Source organism: Psammomys obesus, unplaced genomic scaffold (assembly GCF_907164565.1).
Source record: "Psammomys obesus unplaced genomic scaffold, mPsaObe1.curated_primary_1811, whole genome shotgun sequence".
Lineage (NCBI taxonomy): Eukaryota > Metazoa > Chordata > Mammalia > Rodentia > Muridae > Psammomys > Psammomys obesus.
In genome coordinates, this window is record NW_026585691.1 from 484,288 (window position 1) to 505,482 (window position 21,195).

The window sequence follows — 21,195 nt, forward strand, 5'->3', positions numbered from 1 at the left end:
AATAAGGACTATAGGTCTCGAAGCTTCCGAAATTTGGGCGGTCGTGGGAGCACTGAGAAGAAACTTAAAGCCGGACCAGACCTCCCAGGAAAGGTGGATTAAGAGTAAAATAAAGAGCTAAAAGGAAGCTGTCATAGCCAGACTGAACCAGTCTCTGGTCCTGACCCCGCAAACCTCCGAAGTCTCACATGCGTCACAGAATTGTTAGGATTTGAAAAGAGCCTTTATCTCAAGAATGCTATAGGCCATCCACGTACAAGGCTTTGGTTAGCGTCAGAGATTTCCTGGGGCTTGTGTGATTTTGTAGAGGAAGCAGACAAATAAATGACGTAGAGTTGTTGGATTCGTATCATTACCATTTGCTGTGAAACAGGGATGTGGGTGTAGACTAGGAGACCTCGTTTGGATAGTCAGAGAAGACGTCCATAACAGGTGACCAGAACAGAGACTAGGCAAAGATCCTGAGCAGAGGACAGATGGCGAGCTTAGAACAGAAAGCAGTGCGGCTGCCGACGGTAGGACGAGTTCTAAAGGATTAAGTCGTCAGCAGGATGCGAGTCACGTGGGCCCAGTGACCTACGTTCGGTGGCATCTGCAGAGTTTAAATAGGAAAACGACAAGATAGTGCTTTAAAAAAAAAAAAAAAAAGATCACGTTGCATGTTGCCTGATGTGTGTCGAGCATACCCCAGGAAGCAAGAGTTTAGAAGCACAAACTCCAGTTAGGGGAGGCTGGGATTACAGGTTCGAGGATCAGTCCGCTTCTCAGATTCTCTCCCACAGCACAACCTTACCTATCTGCAGATCCCTATGCAAATGTTGGAGTTGTCCCCCTCCCACTTACAATATTAAACAAAAACAGCCCTGGAAATAAGGACTGAAGATGAAAAAAGGACTTCTCTTTTTTTAATATTTATTTATGTATGTTAGGTATATGAGTGCTGTGTCTGCATGCATGCCTTTAAAAGGGTGGATCAGATCCCATTAAAGATGGTTGTGAACCATCATATGGTTACTGAGAATGAATCCAGATCTTCTGGAAGAGGAGCAGTTCTCTTAACGGCTGAGCCAGCCATCATCTCTTCAGTCCCTGATGATGAGATTTCTAAATCCAACATCTCTGAAATAACTGGTGGAAAGGCAGGGGAAACTAGCTTGTTTTGTATTGGGGCTTCAGGTTGTAAGAAAATCAAGTTTTTGACAGGTAGTGACAGTCAGTTGTGTTTTGAGGATTGTTTTGGTTGGTTGGGTTTGTTTGTTTGGTTGGTTGGTTGGTTTTTGTTTTGTTTTTGAGTTTTTGGTTTTTGTTTTGTTTTGTTTTTTTGGTCAACTTGACACAAGTTAGAGTGCTCTAGGAAAGTGGAACCTCAGTTGAAAAAAAAAATGCCTCCATCAGATTGTGAGTAGAGAAGTTTGTAAGGCACTTTCTTAATTGTTGCTGGGGCTTAGGCCACCGGAGGCAGTGCCACTTCTGGGCAGGTGGTCCTGAGTGGTGTTAACAAAGCAAGCTGAGTGAGCCACAGGTAGTGAGCCAGTCAGTACTGTTCCTTCATGATCTAGCTTCAGGTGTTGCCTCCAGGTCCCTTCTTGAATTCTTGCCTTAGTTTCCATCTGTGACCTGGAAGTGTTAGCCAAACAAAACCTTGCCTCTTCGAGTTGCTTTTGGTCACAGTGATTATCACAGCAACAGAGAAACAAACTACCACAGGGCAGCACTGATCTCTGAACTCTTTCTCTCCTTTCTCCTTCCCTCCATCCCTCTCTCAAACTCACCCCCTGGGCACAGGCAGCTATGCAAGTGTGCCTGCCTCCTAAGGAAAGGCCACTTCACAGCCTTTTGACCCTGCCACATTCTACATGTTTTCCCACCTGATTAGGTGAAGAAAATAATTTCAAAGTCTTGCCACAGGCCTCTATTCCCAGTTTGTTTTCTATGGGAGACCTGGCTCATTCCCATACCCACTGTGAGACTTCCTTCTTCCTCCTTTGGTACTGTAACAAGTAAGACCAGATAAGACCAGTAGTAATCCAGGAGAGGGGCTCCTCTCCAAGGCAGGAAAAGGCTTCTGCTCTGGCAGCCCCAGTCAAGAGTCCTGAACCACTACACTAAAACAGAATTTAGTTCAGGGCACTGGGTTCCTATGGTTGCTCAGTGACCATCCACCACTGGAGACTACTTGGTTGCCTCTATCTACCTGGCCTTGGAGGGTGATATTTCTGTGGTCAGGCTGTGCAAATCTGGAGAGAGGATGTGTAAACAGAATAAGTCTGCATATGCAAAGACCAGAGTCCAGAAATAGTTCCTGTGCTTCAGACCTCTTACGCTCTTCCTAGACCAATAGCCACTAAGAACAGAAAAATAGAAGCCTCGTGAGCTCGCTAGTGGCAGTGAGCTGAAGCTTTCTCCGTGGACAAAAGGCTGGGCAGCCCTTTGCTTCCTAAACAATGGAGCTTTGCCTTCCATGGAGCAGGCAGTTCTTTTTCCGTACTAGGCTTCCCCAGCCCAAAAGCTCTGAAGCATTGGGTTTTTCGGGTTTTTGTAGAGCGATCTGTGTCATTTTTAAACACCTATAAAGATACTCATTTTAATACTATGATCCTCTCTTGGTACAAAGAAGAGCTGACTCTGGTTTTGAACAGATCCCCATTGCATTCCCATATCTGCAGGCTAAATGGGGCTCCAGGCAAGTTTCACTTATGCAATGGAGTTTAGTACATTCCTTTCGGGACTGCATGATGAAGACATTTGAGCTCCTTGGCCAATTCTGATCCCATGGAGGGGTGTCTGTCAGTATATATGCTCTTCCTTTCTCTCACCCTGGCAATCATCCTTCCAGTGTGCCATTGTCCTGCTCAAAAGAGGAATGCCCATTCTGTGAACATTGAGCATAGCTACAGGAGTGTATCTGTCTCTAAGAATACCACCATGTACAAGGCTGGAGGTGGGTGGACAGAAGATTCATTCAGAAGGATTCAGAGCTAAGCATAACAGCTTATGCCTATGAACCCAGCACTTAGAAAGCTGAGGCAGGAGAATTACCATGAGTGTGAGGCTAGTCTGAACTGACTCTATTGAGAAAGCGAAAGTATATTCAGCAATCCCAACAAAGATACAGAAGGAAAATATCAGAAAGTAGAGTAACAAGCAAAATATTACTTCTGAGCAGACTGCTAGCCCAGGGTCACAGGATGAGGCTGCCCACCAGCCTCTTCTTCCTCTGTATCTAAGTCGTGGTTTTTCCCTGAAAAACAGATTCAACTATGGACAACACTGAGGCAATGGAGAGATGGCAGCCAGTGTCTGCTACTTCAAAGACCAGACCAGCCCTGCCAGAATCCAATCAGGAAACCAGACTGATTGGTGAGGCTGTTGTAGTCAACTAGCCTTCCCCTGCATACTAGCTGCATCCAGGTCTTTAGGGTTATAATGACGACAGTGGCGATAGCAAGCTCTCACTGGATGCATCCTGTGCCAGCGGTCACAGTAACCGCTGCATGCCGGCTGGTTCAGTTTACACAGGCTGCTTAAGTGCAGACAATTATCTGCGTCCCAGCACTGAGGAACTCAGGCAGAAACTGTGGAGCAGCTTGTCTGTCATCTCCTAATTTGAAAGTTCTAGAAAGCCAGGGTTTGAATCTGACTCTCGTTCCTCCCTAATTTTCATCTCCTCTCACTTGCCCCCATCCAGTCAGCTCTGCATTTAGCTGCCTAAGGCTTCCTGTCGTCCAAGCCAAGAAGCTGATTAGCTTATCTGTAATTTTATGCTTCTGGAGAAGGGCTCAAAGAATCCTCAACTCCCACCCCCCCCCCCACCCCACACCAGGAACTCCTCATTCCCACCCCAGAAATGCAGGTCCAGATCCAAGCATTTGTTGTTTTCTGCTAGAGATCTTTCTAAATTTTCCCTGAGCAACACACCACTTCTGGAGACCCTTACTCCTTTCTGAGTAAAGCTCGTGTTTGCACAGCACCCCAAAATCTTGAGAGCACTTACCCACCCACCCCGTACAAAGTCTTCATCTCTGCCCTCCTAACCGTCTTCCAGAGCTGGGCCGGTACCGACAGAATCACAGCCTGGCATCCACTGTGCTGAAAACCCAGACCCGTCTCTTACTAGATGCATGCTGTTGGGCAAACTACCACCTGGAAGTCTCAACATCAGTTTCCCTGTGTGTGACGTGAGGGCGGCAGCCGCACCTGCCTGCCAGGCTGGAAGGCTGAGCAGAGTATAAACACTGTGTTTTCCTCATCTCACAGAGCCTTTCTCCCAAACCCTGTGGGAATAAGCAGAGCGAGTCAGTTCTCGTCATCCTTGAAAATGAGTTTAAACCACATGACCTCTAGGCTCTCTTCCAGCTCTACGCAACTATGATTCTGCCATGAATCAGTTATTTAAGGAACTGTCTTTGCCCCTGATGCTGTAACATTCTCAAAAGACCCAGCCCTTCACACAGGGCCTTGTGTATAGTCGGCCGTCCTGCCAGATCAATGATAGCATGTAACAACAGTCCCTGCCTGGGCCAGGCAGTGGGAAGAGCAAATGAGGGAACTTCTATATAGTGCCTGGCATTGAGTGAGCTAATAAACCACAGTTATATTGTTATGCATCTTATAATAGCACTCCCCAAGCCCATCATTAAAAACTTGACTCACTAGGCATGGTGATACATGCCTGTAATCCCAGCACTTGAGAGGCTGAGGTGGAAGGGTGGCTTGGGCCACAGAGCAAGACTCTCTTAAAAAAACACCTTGGACTCCAGCCACATTCCCTGTGACCTTGAAACCAATTAACTACTACGATATGCCTCAGTTTCCCAATCTGTAAGACAAACATGATGATCACCATAACCACCTTGGATTTCATGGAGAGCTGTCCCTGGCCTAGGCTCAGCATTTTCATTTACAGATGAGCCCCATGCTCAGTAACATTAATTAGCACTCTCAAGCTGAGTGAAGCTGGGATCCAAACCTAAATCCAACTGGCCCCAGATCTTGTTCTCATACAAGGGTAAACTGGGCCGAGTAGGATTCATGCATGCTTTAGCAGGATTCTGGATCCAGCCTTTCAGATCTTCCCACTAGGAAGGAAACTTCTCCAGTGTGGAGCTCTGAGAACATCTGCATAGAGACACCCCCCCCACCCCACCCCCCGTGGGAGGGCCACAGGATCCCTGAAGTTTCACCAAAGAAGAAGCAGGCTTTTGCTCACTGGTGTTTGGCCACATTGCTTTAGCATTGATGTGGTTCCACAGCCCAGAAACAAAGCAGCACCCACACCTGCCTGCCAGCCTGGGGCCTCCAGCAAAACCCTTAGTATGCACATTAATGTCACCCTTGGAACTGGGCCCAGCTTGTCAACAGAAATGGGCCCTGGCCTCCAGGCCTATTCCATTTCTGAGGCATGATTCATCCAGCAGACAAGACCAGACAGACTCTTATCAGCAGGAGGAAGAACTGGGAGACAGATCCAGAGTTTAAAAAGCAAAACAAGCCTCGCTAAGATCTGGGTAGAACTCACAGGTGCTGGGGCTGCAAAGCAGCAGTAGAGCCAGGCAGGGAAAGGGAGTCGCCTGCTTAGCCCTGGACTGTGGCGTCCCTTGCCCAATTTATCTTTCAGGTGGTCAGTCTCATTGATCTCAACGTGAATCCAACTGTGATTCTAAAGAAAAAATGCTAATGACGTTGCCTGTTAAGATCTGCAAAGGCTTTTGGAGAACAATAAGCTGTAATTTCCAATTGCTTTTTAAAATCATTTGCCTCTAAAGCCTTTGTTGCCAAATCCAACAACCTGAATCAGTATCCATGTGGTGAAGGATCTAGAATGGATTCTCACAAGTTTTTCTCTGACCTCCACATTTGCGCCAAACATACACATTCACACAAATACATAAATGTTCTTAGAAAAAAGTTATTGCTTTCCTCTTACAAAATACCCTGTGCTTATTGAGAAATACTGAGGAAAATGTTCAAATGTAATTTTTCAAAATTCTAAACGTGTATATAGAATTCTACCAGAAGCAGGAAGAGTTTCCATACCTTGCCAGCTAATCTTTTGATTTTTTTTTTCTAAACTCACATACATATGTACTACATTAAACAGAACTGGAACTGTCATGGTTAGTTTTGTCGATGTGACACAATCTAAAATCACCTGCGAAGAAGGTCTCCCTGAGGAACTGGCCAGATCAGGTTGACCTGTGGGCCTGTCTCTGGGGGAGCTTTTGTAACTGAGTAAATTGAAGCAGGGAAGAGCCACCCTGAGCGTCAGCAGCACCCTTTCTTGGGGGCACTGGGCATGCGTTCTCTCTCTGCCCCTCGCTGAAGCAGTGACCTGTTGCTTCTGCTGCCGGGACTGCCCTGCATTGATGGACTATAACCTGGAATTTTGAGCTATAGTTAAATCCTTCGTCCTGTAAATTGCTTTTGTCAGGGTATTTCATGACAGCCACAAGAGGAAAGGAAACTAAGAAGATACTAAAAAGAGACATACATAAAGAATTTTTATCTTTTCTTCATTTAGCAAAATCTTAGGTTTTCAATGTTACTAAACATTCTGTAACAACTCCATAATGGAAGTAGACAAATTTGTTGCCATTTCTTTTTCTTTTTTTAAAAAAAACAATGTACTAGCCTAGGCTAGCCCGTGTTCTTCCTCTACCTTTCCAGGACTGGGACTAACTGTCCCACCATGCCAAGTATAAGTGGTGGGGATCAAACCCAGGACCTGTACAAGCTAGGTACCTTTTAGAGGAATTTTAATTAAGAACATGCCTGTTCTGGCAAGAGATTACATTCAAAGACCTTCTAGGTCTGTGTGATCAGCTGCAATTCAAACATGCCTTTAATCCAGGAGATAGAGGCAAGCAAATCTGAGTTCAAGGCCAACCTGGTATAGAGCAAGTTTCAGGTAAAGAAAAGCTTAGGTCCAGGTGTGACCCAAGCAATAAAGGTAAAGTTAGTTTGTAAAATGAAATATCTACGTTTAAAAGTGATGTCTAATTGAGTGGCAGAAAAGGTGACAAATGAAGAAGATTTGGCAGAATAAGACATGCCCAGCTCTCATGAGGAGAGAGGAAAGAGAAGCTGCTTAAGGGGCAATGAGAGAGAGGAGGCTGTTTTACCTAGACAGTAATAGCAGACAGGTTGCAGAAAAGGAACACAGGTAAAGAATGAATGAGCCAGAGAATGAGAAGGAGCCAGGAGATTAAAGCAGAGTGCTTTGAGTTAGTTGGTGGCCAAGCAGAGCAATTCAGGGGCCAAGAGAAAAGCCAGATTGGATAAGTCAGCTGGGAGAGGAGTTTGAGCCAGAACAGCTGAGTTGAACCCTACAGCCCAGAGCTCAGTTAGAGCTGGGCACTGTTAGTGCACACCTGTAATCCCAGCACTCTGGGAGGCAGAGGTAGATGAGTTTGAGACCACCCTGGTCTACAGAGCAAGTCTAGAATAGCCAAGGCTACACAGAGAAACCCTGTCTCAAAAAAAAAAAAAAAAAGGCAAGAAGGGTTAGCTTACTAAGCAGTAAGTCTCAGAAGCTGAAAACATTCTTGGCCTAGGTACAGAGGCTAGAAGCTTCTTAGGACTAGGCCTAAATTAGCAGATGGAAGCAATATCCTCCAAGATGACAACTGAACCAGGCGAATAAAAGTTTCTTTTGCAGAACCCCCTCCAACTGAGCCACACTTCAGCCCCCAGGGACATCTTTTTTATTTGCATTTTAAGATAAGTTTCTAGAATTATGTACGCATATGAGTGTTTTATCTGTCTGTGCACCATGTGTGTCCTTGGTGCCCGTGGAAGTAAGAAGAAAGTGTCGGATCCCCTGGAACAGGAGTTATGGATGGTTGTGGGTCACTGTGTGGGTACTGGAAATCAAACTCAGTCTTCTGCAAGAGCAGCCAGTGAGCTCAGCTGCGGAGCCATCTCTTCAGCCTTTAATTTACATTTTCCTCAGCTGGTTATAGCTCAATAATAAATTTCTAGTGATGTATTTACCAGCTCAGTGTTTTGTGTTTTTGTCAGTTTTCCTCCCAGTGACATGTTGGCCTCAAAAGTCCTGAGCTCAAGTGATCCTCCTGCCTCAGCCTACCAAGCAGCTGGTACCACAGTCACATGCTGCCATGCCAGGTTTGCGTATTTTTTTAATTATACTAGTAGTCCTTTTAATTTGTGGTTTCACTTGCCACTGTTTCAGTTAGACATGATCTGATAGTTCTCCTATTTGTTTGATTCTTTTCTCTCTGTCTCTGTCTCTCTCAGGTTTTGAGATGTGGTTTCTCTGTGTAATAGCCTGGCTGTCCTGGACTCACTTTGTAGCCCAGGCTGAGATGCACCTGTCTCTGCCTCCCGAGTGCTAGGATCAACAGCATGCACTATCATGCCAGGCATTTATTCTTTCAGAGAGACCACACTCATATTTCCGATTGCAGTATATCCTTACAATTATTCAGTGTTATCGTTGTTGCCAATCTCTCACTGTGCCTAACCTTAAAAACTTTTAGATTTGTTTCATTTTGTGTGTGTGTTTTGCCTGCATGTATATATGTGCACCACACATGTACCTGGCGATTGAGGAGGTCGGAAGAGGCCATTAGGGCACTGGAACTGGAGTTATGGATGGTTGTGATCTATTGTGCAGTTCTGGAAATCAAACTCAGTCCTCTGCAAGAGCAACAAGTGCTCTTAACCACTGGGCCACCTCTCCAGCCCACTGGGCCTTAGGAATGTACGTACTTAAATAACAGGCCTTGGTACTGTTTGCAGCTGCAGCTTTAGGAGTCTGGCAACACATTCTTTGTGGATAAGGGGGAATTTATGTGCTCTCAGATGAACCACTACCCAAAAGACATATTTAGTTCATACTCCTGCCCACAAATCGTGAGGATACACCTGTTGCCCATCACCATCCTTGAAGCCAGACAACTACCATCTCTGGGAGTTCAGCTGTGCTGGCTGATTCCAGCTGGGCTTGCTGCTGGTTTAGCCAGCCACCAGACCACCTGCTGCGTGGACTGCTTCCCTAACTGCATGTGGCCTCGGGGAGGGACTAGATTAGATGTGGAGGTCCAGAAGGTGGGGAGGGCTCGCCATCCAGGTGGCTGTGGGAAAGCCATCATCCTTGATGGGTAAGAGTTTCCAGTACAGGCTTTTGGGGACAGGGCGCACCCACAGGCCTGTAAGTGATGCCCTACCCATGTAGGTGAGTTTCTGAGTTCCTGGCCAGCCTGGTCTTCAGGGTGAGTTCCAGGACGGCCAGGGCTATACGATGAGATCTTGTAGCAAATATAAGTAAATACATAACATTAAAAAAAGAAGAAGAAGAGTTGTCACCTCAGAAAAACCTTTGTTTTTCGGTAATGACACTTCTCTCTGTGTTCCTATCGCCTGGCCCTTTATGTTGCCTGTGGGAATTAGGAGCAGCACAAATGGCAGATAACTCTGGCTGCTTTTTTGCTCCCTTTTGCCTTTGTTCTAGATCTTTCCTGTCTTTCTGTATCATCTGTGAAATTGGCAAGGGAGGAGAGCAGAACATCTTCCCTGTCCTGTGCCAATACTGCAGAGACTTCAGAGGAGCGGCCAGCCCCAGCTTTGAGTGTCAGGCGCCACTCACAACAGGATTTGTTTTGAGGAGTGTGTCACTAGGTGATTTGACAGACCTTGTAGAGTGTATTCACACATGCACCATAGATGGTTTCTGTGTACATGGCTGGAACATTGTTTACATATAAGGAACATTGTAGACATATAAGGAACATGTACTCAAACGATGGTAAACAGCTAGCACAGTTAACTGACAAACCGTCACATGCTTCTTATCATAGTCACGTAATACATGCTGTACGGCACTGGCTGTGTTGACATTAATTTTTTATTGCTTTTATTTTACTTTACTCATTAATCTATCCGAGTCAGGGCCTCACTATACTGTTTTGACTGTCCTAGAGTTCAATCTGTAGACCAGGCTAGACTCAAACTCACAGAGATCTGCCTGCCTCTGCCTCCCAAGTGCTGGGACCAAAGACGTGCACCATCATGCCTTGCTTTTTCTTTTTCTTAAAGAAAATTTTTACTGCTTGTACTGTGTGTGTGTGTGTGTGTGTGTGTGTGCGCGCGCGCGCGCAAGCACATACAAATACCTGCAAGAATGCCTGCCACAACCCATATTTGGAAGTCAGCGGACACCTTTTATGAGTCAGTTGTCTTCTGTGGGACCCAGGAGTCAAACCCAGGCCATCGGGCTTGGTGGCAAATGCCTTTTTCCACTGAGCCCTCTCACCAGACTTTTTTCTTTTTCTTTTCTTTAAGACAAAGTCTGACGATCTATCCTGGGGTAACCTTTAACCCGGGATCTCCCTGCTGATCTTCCCTCAGCCCCTCCAGTACTGTGAGGCAGCATCACCACCTTGCCTAAATGCATGCTGCACATTTAAGCTGTAGTGAAGCAGTTTTGTTTATGCTGACACCACAAACTCCCAAGGTACTGGTACAGGGACCGGCATGACCTCACTGAGAGTAACTTCTCAGATCCATTTTCTTCTGATGGGCCCATCTTTAAGATGTGAAATACTGAAGACAAAGGTATGCTGGGCTTATTTCTGACATTCAGAATTAAAGCAAAGGATAGGTTTCAGTTAAAAGTAGGGTATTTTTTTCCCTTATTCAAATTGATAGTGTTTATAGGGTTCTTATGGGCAGTCTTCCAAAGAACACCAAGAAAACCTGTTGACTGAGCAAAATCTGAATGCCTATTTTAGTGCCTAAAGTGGGTGGGGCTTGATGTGCCAATGGCTACAGTGAGGCAAACACCCTTGAGGGGACAGGGCAGTGTGACAGACAGTGAGCTTGCTACATCTCCCCCCCCCCCCCCGCCAATGGTAACAAAACCTGCAGAAGGTAAAGCTGAAGAACACTATTTGTAGTATACAAGATGTTTGCTCTGAAAGTCCATAATGTTAGCTATAATCTTTGTCCCCCTTGAGACAGCATTTCTCTGTGTAGCCCTGGCTCTTCTGGAACTCACTCTGGCCTCCAACTCACAGAGATCCACCTGTCTCTGCCTAAATATTTGGGATGGAGAGAAAAAAAATGTCTGGAACAAAAGCATGACAGCACAGCCCTGTGGAGGGAGGTTTAGAAACTGTGGCCGTGATGGAGGAGTGGGTGGCTTGGGTCGGCGTGGGAGAGGTTGAAGACCCCTGATGGATCTGCATTTCTGCCACTCTCTCTCCTTTTCCCGTTTGTGTCAAGGCATGAGCTCTGGCTGGCTGCCCCGGCGCCTGCAGTCACGCCTCCCACCAGGACAGACTCCAGTCCTTTCGGAACCTTGAGCCAAATAAACCCTCCCTTCTCTAGGTTGCCTTGGTCGCGGTGTTTTCTCACAGCAGCAGAAAAGAAGCTGAGATAGAGACTAGCCTAGAACACAGGAGACCCTGTCTCAAAGGAGGGAGGTGCACAGAGGAGAGACAGAGAAGGAGCGATTCTTCTAGTAGAAGACCCAAGAACCTGAGGAAAAGAGGACCCTATCACACCCACCAACCGAAAGGCTCCGTGCTGTGAAGACATCACTTCCCCCTATTCCCTGCTGCTCCAAAGAACCTGTACTCAAGAGTCCCCTCTCCTGCCCTTTTTGTAGAAATGCAGAAGCTCAGTAGATGTTGCCAGATTTGTAGGGACCACAGAAACCAGAATACCAAAAAGGACCCTGACGAGGAGCGAGAAGCTCCTTTACATCATCCAGGATGATGTAAAGTACATTCATCCTGATGGATTATAAAGCCACTACCATTAAAACCATATTTGTACAAGGATAAGCACAACCACAGAGCAGAGACTAGAAATCCAGAAATAAGCCACACACAAACCTGCTAATGCATGACAAAAGTTCCATTAAAATACAGGTGAGGAAAGACTCTGCCTCTCTGCCTCCCCCCTTCCCCTCCCTCTTGCCTTGCCCTCAATATCCCCCATCCCTCCCTCCTTTGAACAACTAAAAACGCAAGCCCAGTAAGGTGACTTGGAGAGATGGCTCAGCACCCTCGTTGCTCTTGCAGATGACCAGTTCTCAGTACCCACACTAGAACCTGAGTTCACTTCTCAGCACCTACATTTGCGTGTGTGTGTGGGGGGGAGGGGGGTGTTTAACTAAAGGAGCAGGGTCCTCAGGCACTCCTGGCATGCCAGGGATCCTGTTATCCTGCTCTCACAGTGAGAAAAGACTGCAGGTATGAAGGACCCACAAAGCCCTGTGATGCGGGCCGTGTCCAGCAGCAGCTCCAGAAGGGGCTTCTGGTTCCCCAGGATCCCAGGGTTGTTAAGACCAGAGCTTGACCTAGAGGAGAGGTGAGAGGTGGCGGGCTTGGGGAGCTGGGGAGATGGCTCAGTGGTTAAGAGCACCTGAGAAAGGTTCCCAGCATGCACACTGGGCGGCTCAACAGCCATCTGTAACTCCAGCTCCAGGGAATCTTGCTCTGCAGGTCTGAAGAGCTGGATGGGGTCTGGTGAGATGGTTCAGGGGGTGAAGGCACTGGCCACTAAGCCTGACAACAATCTGTGTGTGTGTGTGTTTGAGGAGGCCAGAGGGTGTTGGATTCCTGGAGCTGGCTTCATCAGGGTCCCCTGAGCAAACCTGCACACACACAAAGCTTCAAAAAACAACAACAAACCAAAAACCCTATTTTATAGGTCCCTATAGGAAAACAGAACACTGCTAGATAGAGTTTGTGCTATTTTAGATACGTTTCCATTTTCAGCAGCCTTTCTTAACTAGGATTTACCTTACAGAACACACTTCAACTGCACATAGAGGTGAAAAAGAGATTCAGTAGGCTCCTTTTAAAAGTTGATAGGTGAGCTGGGCATGGGTGGAATCCCTGCACTCGGGAGGCAGAGCATGTGGGTCTCTGAGTTCAAGGCCAGCCTGGCCCAAGCCAGCTTGGGCTAGAAAGCGAGTACCAGGCCAGCCAGAGTAAACGTGGTGCGACCTTGCCTCAAGCAAACACTCAAGAGACCCAACTTAAAGGTTAGTACACGACCTCCTTTCCTGTCTTAAAAATAGTTGAAATGACCCGAGTCATTTCAGTAGCAGATACTGAGAAGTGAGTTTGGAGTTAAAAAGCAAAAAAGTGGTTAAGTACTTAAGTACCGAGTACAGAACACTGGCGTTTACACAACCTCGGGGAAGGTTGAGGGAGCAAGGCAGCGGTCAGTGTGCAGCGCCCAAGCTGCAGGGCCTGCTCTGAACCCCGCTAACAGGATCAGCGCGGCAGAGCCGCCCCTCTCCTGAGCTCGGGCTGCAGCGTCCCTGCAGGCGGGCTTCAGAAGCACCCGCGGAAGCTGCCGGGAACGCCCTTGGGTCTCTGCACGCGCCGCCTCCGCAGGCCTCCCTCCCACCCACGTGACAAACCTCTCAGGAGAGCTGACTGCTCACGTGGTCAAGGATTCTGGGAAGTGTAGTTCCCGGCTTTTCCGTGAAAACGAGAATTCAGAATGGAAACTATAGATTCTTTTCGTTACTTGGTCACTGCCTCTGCAGGAACTGGCATGGACATTGCCCTCGGAAAACCCAGCCAGCTCCTTGATTTTTTTTTTTTATTTGATTTTAGCGGTGGTAGCGTAATTTTGCTCATGTTTTTGAGAAAAGGGCTCATACTGTGTAACTCAGGCTGGCCTCAAACTCAGTCCTTCTGTAGCACACACAGCAACGTAAAAAAAAACTATTCTTTCTCTTCCAAGTCCGGTTGTTGTATGAAACGATCCTAGTTCATCACGATTCTAGGACACCTGTTTTCTCTCTTACTGTGCTGAGGATCAAACCCAGAGCCTTTCATTAAAACCACACGACTCCCAACCCACCCCTTACTCCTCTAGCCAACGTGGGTTGATTTTATGCGTGTGCTCACAGGTCCGTGCTGGTGATGGGACTATACAAGCCGAAGGCCAACACTGGGTCTTTCCTCCCTCACTCGCCCAGGAGCGCTTATCCATGTGAAGAGAGGCTGGCTCCCAAGCCCCAGGATCCTTCTGTCTTTGCAGGAATAGCAAGTATTGGAACAACGGGAGTGTGCCACCATGTTTCGTGTTTTTTGTTTGTTTTAACCTAGATCGGAGGCGTCAAACCCAGACCCTCAGTCTTGTGAGGCAAGTGTTTTACCGACTGAACTGTATCACTGTCCACCTAGGCTAATTTTTAGAAGAATGATTCCCAAACTGATGATGGTATCAGTGTTCCAAGGGGGGGAGGGGTCTGAGGCAGGAAGACTGAGAGCACAGGGCCACCTGGACTTCATGACCTGATGTTCGAAGAAGAATAAGGAGGAGGAGGAAGAATTCTAACTCAAAACTCTCCTCTAACATACATGAACAGGCACACACACGAATGCACACAAAGAGAGACGCAGTTTAAGTTTGTGGCTAGCAAGAGAGGTCTTTGAGTTCCTAATGGAAGCTACAGATTTCAGAAAAAAAAAAAATATTGCAGAGGCGCATCCCTAACCTTATGATCTGGATCCAGAAATTCTGTAAAATGTGAAAAGCTTTAAGCCCTGATGTGATGCCACTAATGGAAAATTCAACATCTGGCCTCATGTGTCCTAATCAAAATACAGGTACACTAACAATACCACACACAGTTACCTTCAGTTTATGTAAGTAAATGTGAAACACAACTGAATTGTGTGTTCAGACTTTAATCCTGTCCTCAAAACGTGTGTGTGTGTGTGTGTGTGTGTGTGTGTGTATGTGTGTACATATGTGTGTGTGTAAAACCTGTCAGGGGTGTGACCTGTGCATCCTGAAGCAGGTTGTCTAAAAATATCTGTGACCCCTACTGTGGACCTGTCTGATAAAAAAATGATAATAAAAAGGCACAGTAAGAGGTCACAAGGCAGGAGTGGAGGCAAGACCATGGTTCTGGAGCCAAGCATGGTAGCAAATACCTTTAACCCAGTACTCCTGAGGCAGAGACCCCAGAGCTCCGAACACAGGCCCAGCTGGGCTACATAGTGAGTTTCCAGGCCAGTCTAACCTGCTGTAAGACTCAACTTTTCAGTAAATCTCAGTTCAGTTTTCATAAAGAGGCCAAAGCCACTAGAGTTCTTCTCCCAACATTTTATAAAAGCACACAAACATTTCAAATTAAATATTCACTGCTAACTACTGTCTGCCCATTAATTTTAAATTGTATTCAAAATATAGTAGATAGGGGTAGAAGTCAGTGGTAGAGCACTGGGCTAACATCTGTAAGGTCCTTGATTCTATCCCTAGTACACACACACACACACACACACGCACACACATATGGGAGGGGGTTGTTGTGTTACATTAAAGACTGCTATAAGGGCTGGGGAGGTGGCTCAGTGGTTGAGAGTTCTTGTTGCCCTTGCAGATGACCTGCACTGAGTTTCTAGCACCCACATGTGGCTCACAACTGTTTGCAGCTCCAGTTCCAGGGGATCTAGTGGCCTCTCCTGGCTTCTTCGGGCATTACACATATGTAGGCAAAATAATTCATACAGATTTTTGTTTTGGTTTTCGAGACAAGGTTTCTCTGTGTATCCCTGGTTCTCCTGGACTCACTCTGTAGGCCAGGATGGACTCAAACTCACAGAGAACTGCCTGCCTCTGCCTCCCTGAATGCTGGGATTACAGGCGTGCGCCACAGAGGAAGAGATCCAGGCAGTCCTGATGAGACTTAAGCTATGGGCAGATGGCAGAGGAAAACTTCCCCTTTCAGTGGACTAGGGGAAGGAGATGAGGAAGGGAGGGTGGGACTGGGCAGAGTGAGGGAGGGGCTTCAATTAGGATATATAACGAATAAATTATGAAGAAAAAATTAAAATAATAAAAAAGAATACTGCCATAGCCACACACCTTTTATCCTAGCATTTAGAAGGCAGAGGCAGGTGGATCTCTGTAAGTTTCAAGACAGTCTGGCCAATATAGAGAGTTCCAGGACAGCCAGGGTAACACAGTGAGATTGTCTACACAAAAGCAAACACAGAAAAACCAGAGAAGCCAGGCATGGTTTTCTAAATCTGTAATCCTTGAACTCCAAAGGAGGGGGCAGGAGAATCAGGAATTCAAAATCATCCTTGGCAATACAGTAAGTTTGAGGAGATACATGTGACCATTTCTCAAAAAGAGGTAGTGCACACCTGAGTCCCAGCACTCAGGAGGCAGAGGCAGGCAGATATCCAAGCGTTCAAGGCCAGCCTGGTCTACATAGCAAGCTTCAAGCTAGCCAGGGCTATAGAGTGAGGCCCTGTTTGAAGACAACAAAGCAGGAAGTGAGGGGTTCCTTGGGAGATGGCTCAGGCTGTAAAAGTGCCTGTCACACAAGCATGAGGAGCTGCATTCAGATCTGGAGAACCCGTGTAAAGAGCAGGTATGGCAGCACAGGCCTGAAACCCCAGCACTGCACTGGAGACGGAGAATCTTTGACATACCTCCGACTACACAAATAAAATAGAAGAAGGAAAAAAGGGAAGGGGGAAGCATTGGTCTGTGTGGCCTCGTTCCAGCACAGCTCAGCAGATGCTTATTGATTGACAAGTCCCTGAGAACTGCCTCTGGTTTATTGTCTAGCTGGGAAGTTTTGCCTGCTTGGCCCATTAAGAATTATGACTTGCTTATTGTTCAGTGAGGGATCCTGTATCCAAGCAATGAATAGTTAATTTAATGTCCATCAAGAAGGCTTTTCGGCATTGGGTAGAAAGTTAATTCCCAGGTCATCCATGCATTATGCATAGATTGCTTTGGCCTGATTCTCCTTTTGTCACTGAAGCCCATCCCAGTAAAATCAGGAAAGAAAAGGGGGTGTGGGAGACAGAAATGGGGGTAAAGGACCCTGTTCAGAGCTTCTCTCTTAAACTTCAGGCATGAGGAGCCTTGAGGCCAAAGGCATCAAACTTTCAGTTTGCCTTTCCAGCAGGCTGCTACCCACCCCTCCGGGCTCAGAAGTAATCAGTCTCCTTTGCCTTCAGCTACTCAGAGCGCTTTGTTTTGTTTTGTCTTTGTTTGTTTGTTTTGTTTTGTTTTGTTTTGTTTTGTTTGAGACAGGGTTTCTTTGTGTGTCCCTAGCTGTCCTGGAATGCACAGAGATCTGACAGCCTGTGTTTCCCAGAGCTGGGATTAAAGTCTTGCACCACCTCTGCCCAGCTCAGGTCTTTAAGATTATGACTTGAGTTGGTACAGGTATTTTGGAAAACAGTATGGCAAGGTGGAGGCAGGAAGATCAGTGTTCAAGGGGGAGAGAAAACAAAACAAATAAAAGCAACAAAGGAGAGCATAACTCTGCTCATGGTAAGCCCTAAGGGCTCCTCTGCAATTCTGCCGATTGCTGGCCCCTGGGACTAAAGCTCTGAGACAGAGGCCAGTGCTTCTTTGCTGTGCAGGGATCATGTCCCTCACAAAATCCCAAGCAAGATCCTGAAGATGCACGCCCCTCAGTGCCCAGGAGTTGGCACTCGCTTTGCCCTCCACAGCATAGAGCTAAAGGAGATAGATGGTGTCCTTCAAGGGAGCAGCTGGGGTAGGAAAGAACAGGCCTGTGAGTCACATCAGACTCGGGGACTGGGGCTGTGTTCATCCAGGAAAGCCAGCCAAAGCAGCTTGGGCTCCTCTCCTCTCCAGCTGATTTGTTGGTATTTAACTAGTTGGGGATTAAATGGGTCACAGGCTCCCCCTCTACACAGCTTCCTCCTCTGATGGCTGGAAGCCCACAAAAAGGATATTAAATTCATGGTCACATCTGGGTACTTCAGCCCCCTCCCTTCGAAGCCCAGCAGCATAGCAAAGCCACAGAGGGGTGGGGGATGGAGATTGGGGTCAGAGTGGGGAGGCTACACTGGCATCAATCTGCAGATCAGAGTCCTGAGAATTAAGCCAAAGACCCAGCTTGGGTGGTGCCATTGGCTGACCTTGAACATATTACTTCAGCTCAGGATGTTCGTTTTCTTTGCTCCCAAATCAGGACATCACCTGCTCTGGTTACAACCTAGGCAAGATAAAAGAGATTAAAAAAAAAAAAAAATTCACTGAAGGAAGGGATAGGGTTGGAACTGCCTAGCTTCTGAGAAAACGAGCAAAGTGAATAGGACTCAGTGAGTGGAGACCAAAGTTTAAGGTCATCCTTAGCTATAGAATAAGTTTGAGCCTATACTGGTTTACTTATGATCCTATTCCAAAAGAAAGAAAGAAAAAGAAAGAAAGAAAGGAAGGAAGGAAGGAAGGAAGGAAGGAAGGAAGGAAGGAAGGAAGGAGGGAAGGAGGGAAGGAGGGAAGGAAGGAAAGAAGATAGGGAAAAAAATGTAAAGGAATGCATTGAGATGATGTACCATTCAGTAGGGTTGGTGGAGGCATAGCAACAACGGACCTGTGGCCTCTGGGCTGAAGAAGAATGACCTTGAGGCAGACAGCCCCAGACTCCCATAGTCAAGTAGGCCAGGCAGGTCTGACCAAAGCAAGGGAAGATTATCTCAATAAAAGTCTTCCAAAAAAAAGGAAAAAAAAGCAGGGTTCACCCCCCACCCCGATTCCATAGAGGAGGCCCTCAGAAGAGGCTGATGTAAATAACCCGCCCAGGAGTGGGGCAGACAGTGCAGGCGGCAGGATGGTACTACCCAAACATGAGAACTTAAGTCTGGCTCCCCAGCCTTTACCTGAGAGGCCAGGAGTATGGGGCACATTTGTTCCCTGCTGCTGGGAAACACACAGCTGGAAGAGTCACATCACTGAAAGGCCTGTTTCTCTGAAAGTGCATCAGAGACAGGTGGCAACACAGCCCTCCACAGCCTCCCAGCTCCCCCAACCCCCACCACGGCTCTCACCCCCACGCAGACTCACTGTTCCTGCTGAGCTTCATTCCTTTGAGTCCAGCACCTGGAGGAATGGGTGCCTGGATACCCCAAGGGAAGACGTGGACCCTGGGCTCCAGAACAACAGGCAGGCAGAACCCCATGCTCATTGGCCAGCTGACCCAGTCAAATCGAAAAGCTCCAGGTCACTGAGACACCTTATCTCCAAAAATAAGAGAACAGACACCTAGCGAAGACCTCTGGCCTCTAGGCGCACTTGCCTATGCCAGATGGTCTGCAAGGGGCTCATGCATTCCTCTACCCTCCACATTTTCTCTTCTTTCTTAAGATTTGTTTGTCATGTATGCAGTGTTCTGCCTGCATGTACACCTGCACATCAGAGGAGGGCACCAGATCTCATTACAGATGGTTGTGAGCCTCCATGTGGTTGCTGGGAATTGAACTGAGGACCTCTCTCTCCAGCGCTCTTTTTTCATTTTTTCAAGACAGGCTTTCTCTGTGTACCACGAGCTGTCCTGGACTCCCTTTGTAGACCAGGTTGGCCTCAAACTCACAGAGATCTGCCTTCTTCTGCCTCCTGAGTGCTGGGATTAAAGGCGTGCAACACCACCTCTGGGCTCTACCCTCCATACTCCATACTTGCAAAGCCATAGATAAAATAGCTTTCCCTGCCAGACATGATGGTGCACGCCTTTAATCCCAGCACTCAGGAGGAACTTACTCTGTGAGAGTGAGGCCAGCCTGGTCTACAAAGTAAGTGCAGGACAGCCAGAGCTGTAAACTAAGCAATTTAACTGAGCCACTACTAGACTGGACCTCAGGCAGTGTGCCCTGGAGGCACTTCTCCTGTTTGGTTCTTGCTCTTTTCTCATAGGACATGTCTCTTTAGGTTCTGGATGCCATCGATGTTCCTGCGACTCACAAGCCCATCTGCTTAGGACCCAACGTGTTGCCTGAGCTTCAGACCCATAGATCCAGTAGCATCCTGACCCAAACTTCATGTATCCAAAGATGACGCCTCATCTATCCTGAACTTGCTCCAACCCACTTCCGAAAGATTGTCCTGCTCACTTAGATGCAGAGCCGGGTCACATCTGAACTCCTCTCCTCTAGCAGCTATGCATCCATTCAGAAAAGATCGCCCTGCATCCGCTGTTCTTGCTACAGTTCAGGACCCTCATTAGAGCTCGGAACCCTACAGGCTGCACCTCCTTCTGGGGCACTTCTGCTTCTCCTCACCCGCCGTGCGAGCTGTGCCTCGGCCAGTGCCCTCCAGCTGCTTCCCGAGCTTCTCAGGGAAGAAAGGGGTTCTGATCCAAGCCTGTTCCACCCCCACCTCAGCCTCTGTCACTCTGTCCCTGCGCAGGCTCTCACAGAACGTTCCATTCCTCCAGATACCAAGCCTCTGGACAGGGGGAGGTAGGGGGGTCATTCTGATCTCTCTGCCTGAGTTCTTTCCCACCTCCAGTTCACACTTCTCTGTCCTAAGATATCCTTCCCAAGTCTACACAACCCGTCCCATCACTGTCACTAGCCACAAACAGGGACACTTTTCAACAGGGCGCGTTGCTTCCTCCTTGCACAGAACTCACAAGGTTGTTAACACACTTGAAGGAAGGAGGGCTTGGGTCTTTTCCCACGCCAAGTTGGAATGACAAAGCAAGGACTGGATTCTGGACCACCTCATTGCCCCCAACTAAACCCAACTAGGAGAGAATTCGCTGCTCTCCTGCGAACGTCATTCATCAAAGCACAGAGTTGATAGCCTAGTGAACGGTCTTTTCTTTTCCCGAGACAGGCTTTCTCTGTGTAGCCTTAGCTGTCCTGCACTGGCTTTGTAGACCAGGCTGGACCCGCCTGCCTCTGCCTCCCTGAGCGCTGGGAACACAGGCGCGCGCCACCGCCCTGTCTAGCTGTTGAGCAGTCTATAATCAGAGGAAGGAGGGCTCGCAGCACAGCCTGAAGGACTCAAAGACCCCAGGGCCTTCTGATGTGATCATTCTGGGTCCCCAGGTCACCAGCATCCAGTACCCTTCTCCAGGCTAGGCAAGGCCTCCTTCCTGCAAAAATGTAGAGGAGCCCAGAAACCAAACCAAACCAAACCAAAAAACCACCCTCCAGGCACCAGGCGTCCTCAAGGGGTGTGCAGATCAGGCTCAGACCCGAGACCTCCAGAACATTGGCTAGGACCCTCCTTCCCAGGAGGAGAGCGCCCTCCTCCGGGTAGCTTCCGCTCTCCTGCCCCCCCCCCCCTTCTCCTTCCTTCTCCCTCTCTCCTTCCTCACCAGCCTCCTCTCCCTTCCTTCCCTAGGACCCTCCCCACCCTCCTCCCTCCACCAGTTTCTCCCCAAGCTCTTTCCTCCTGCCCCTCCCCTCCTTGCTCCAG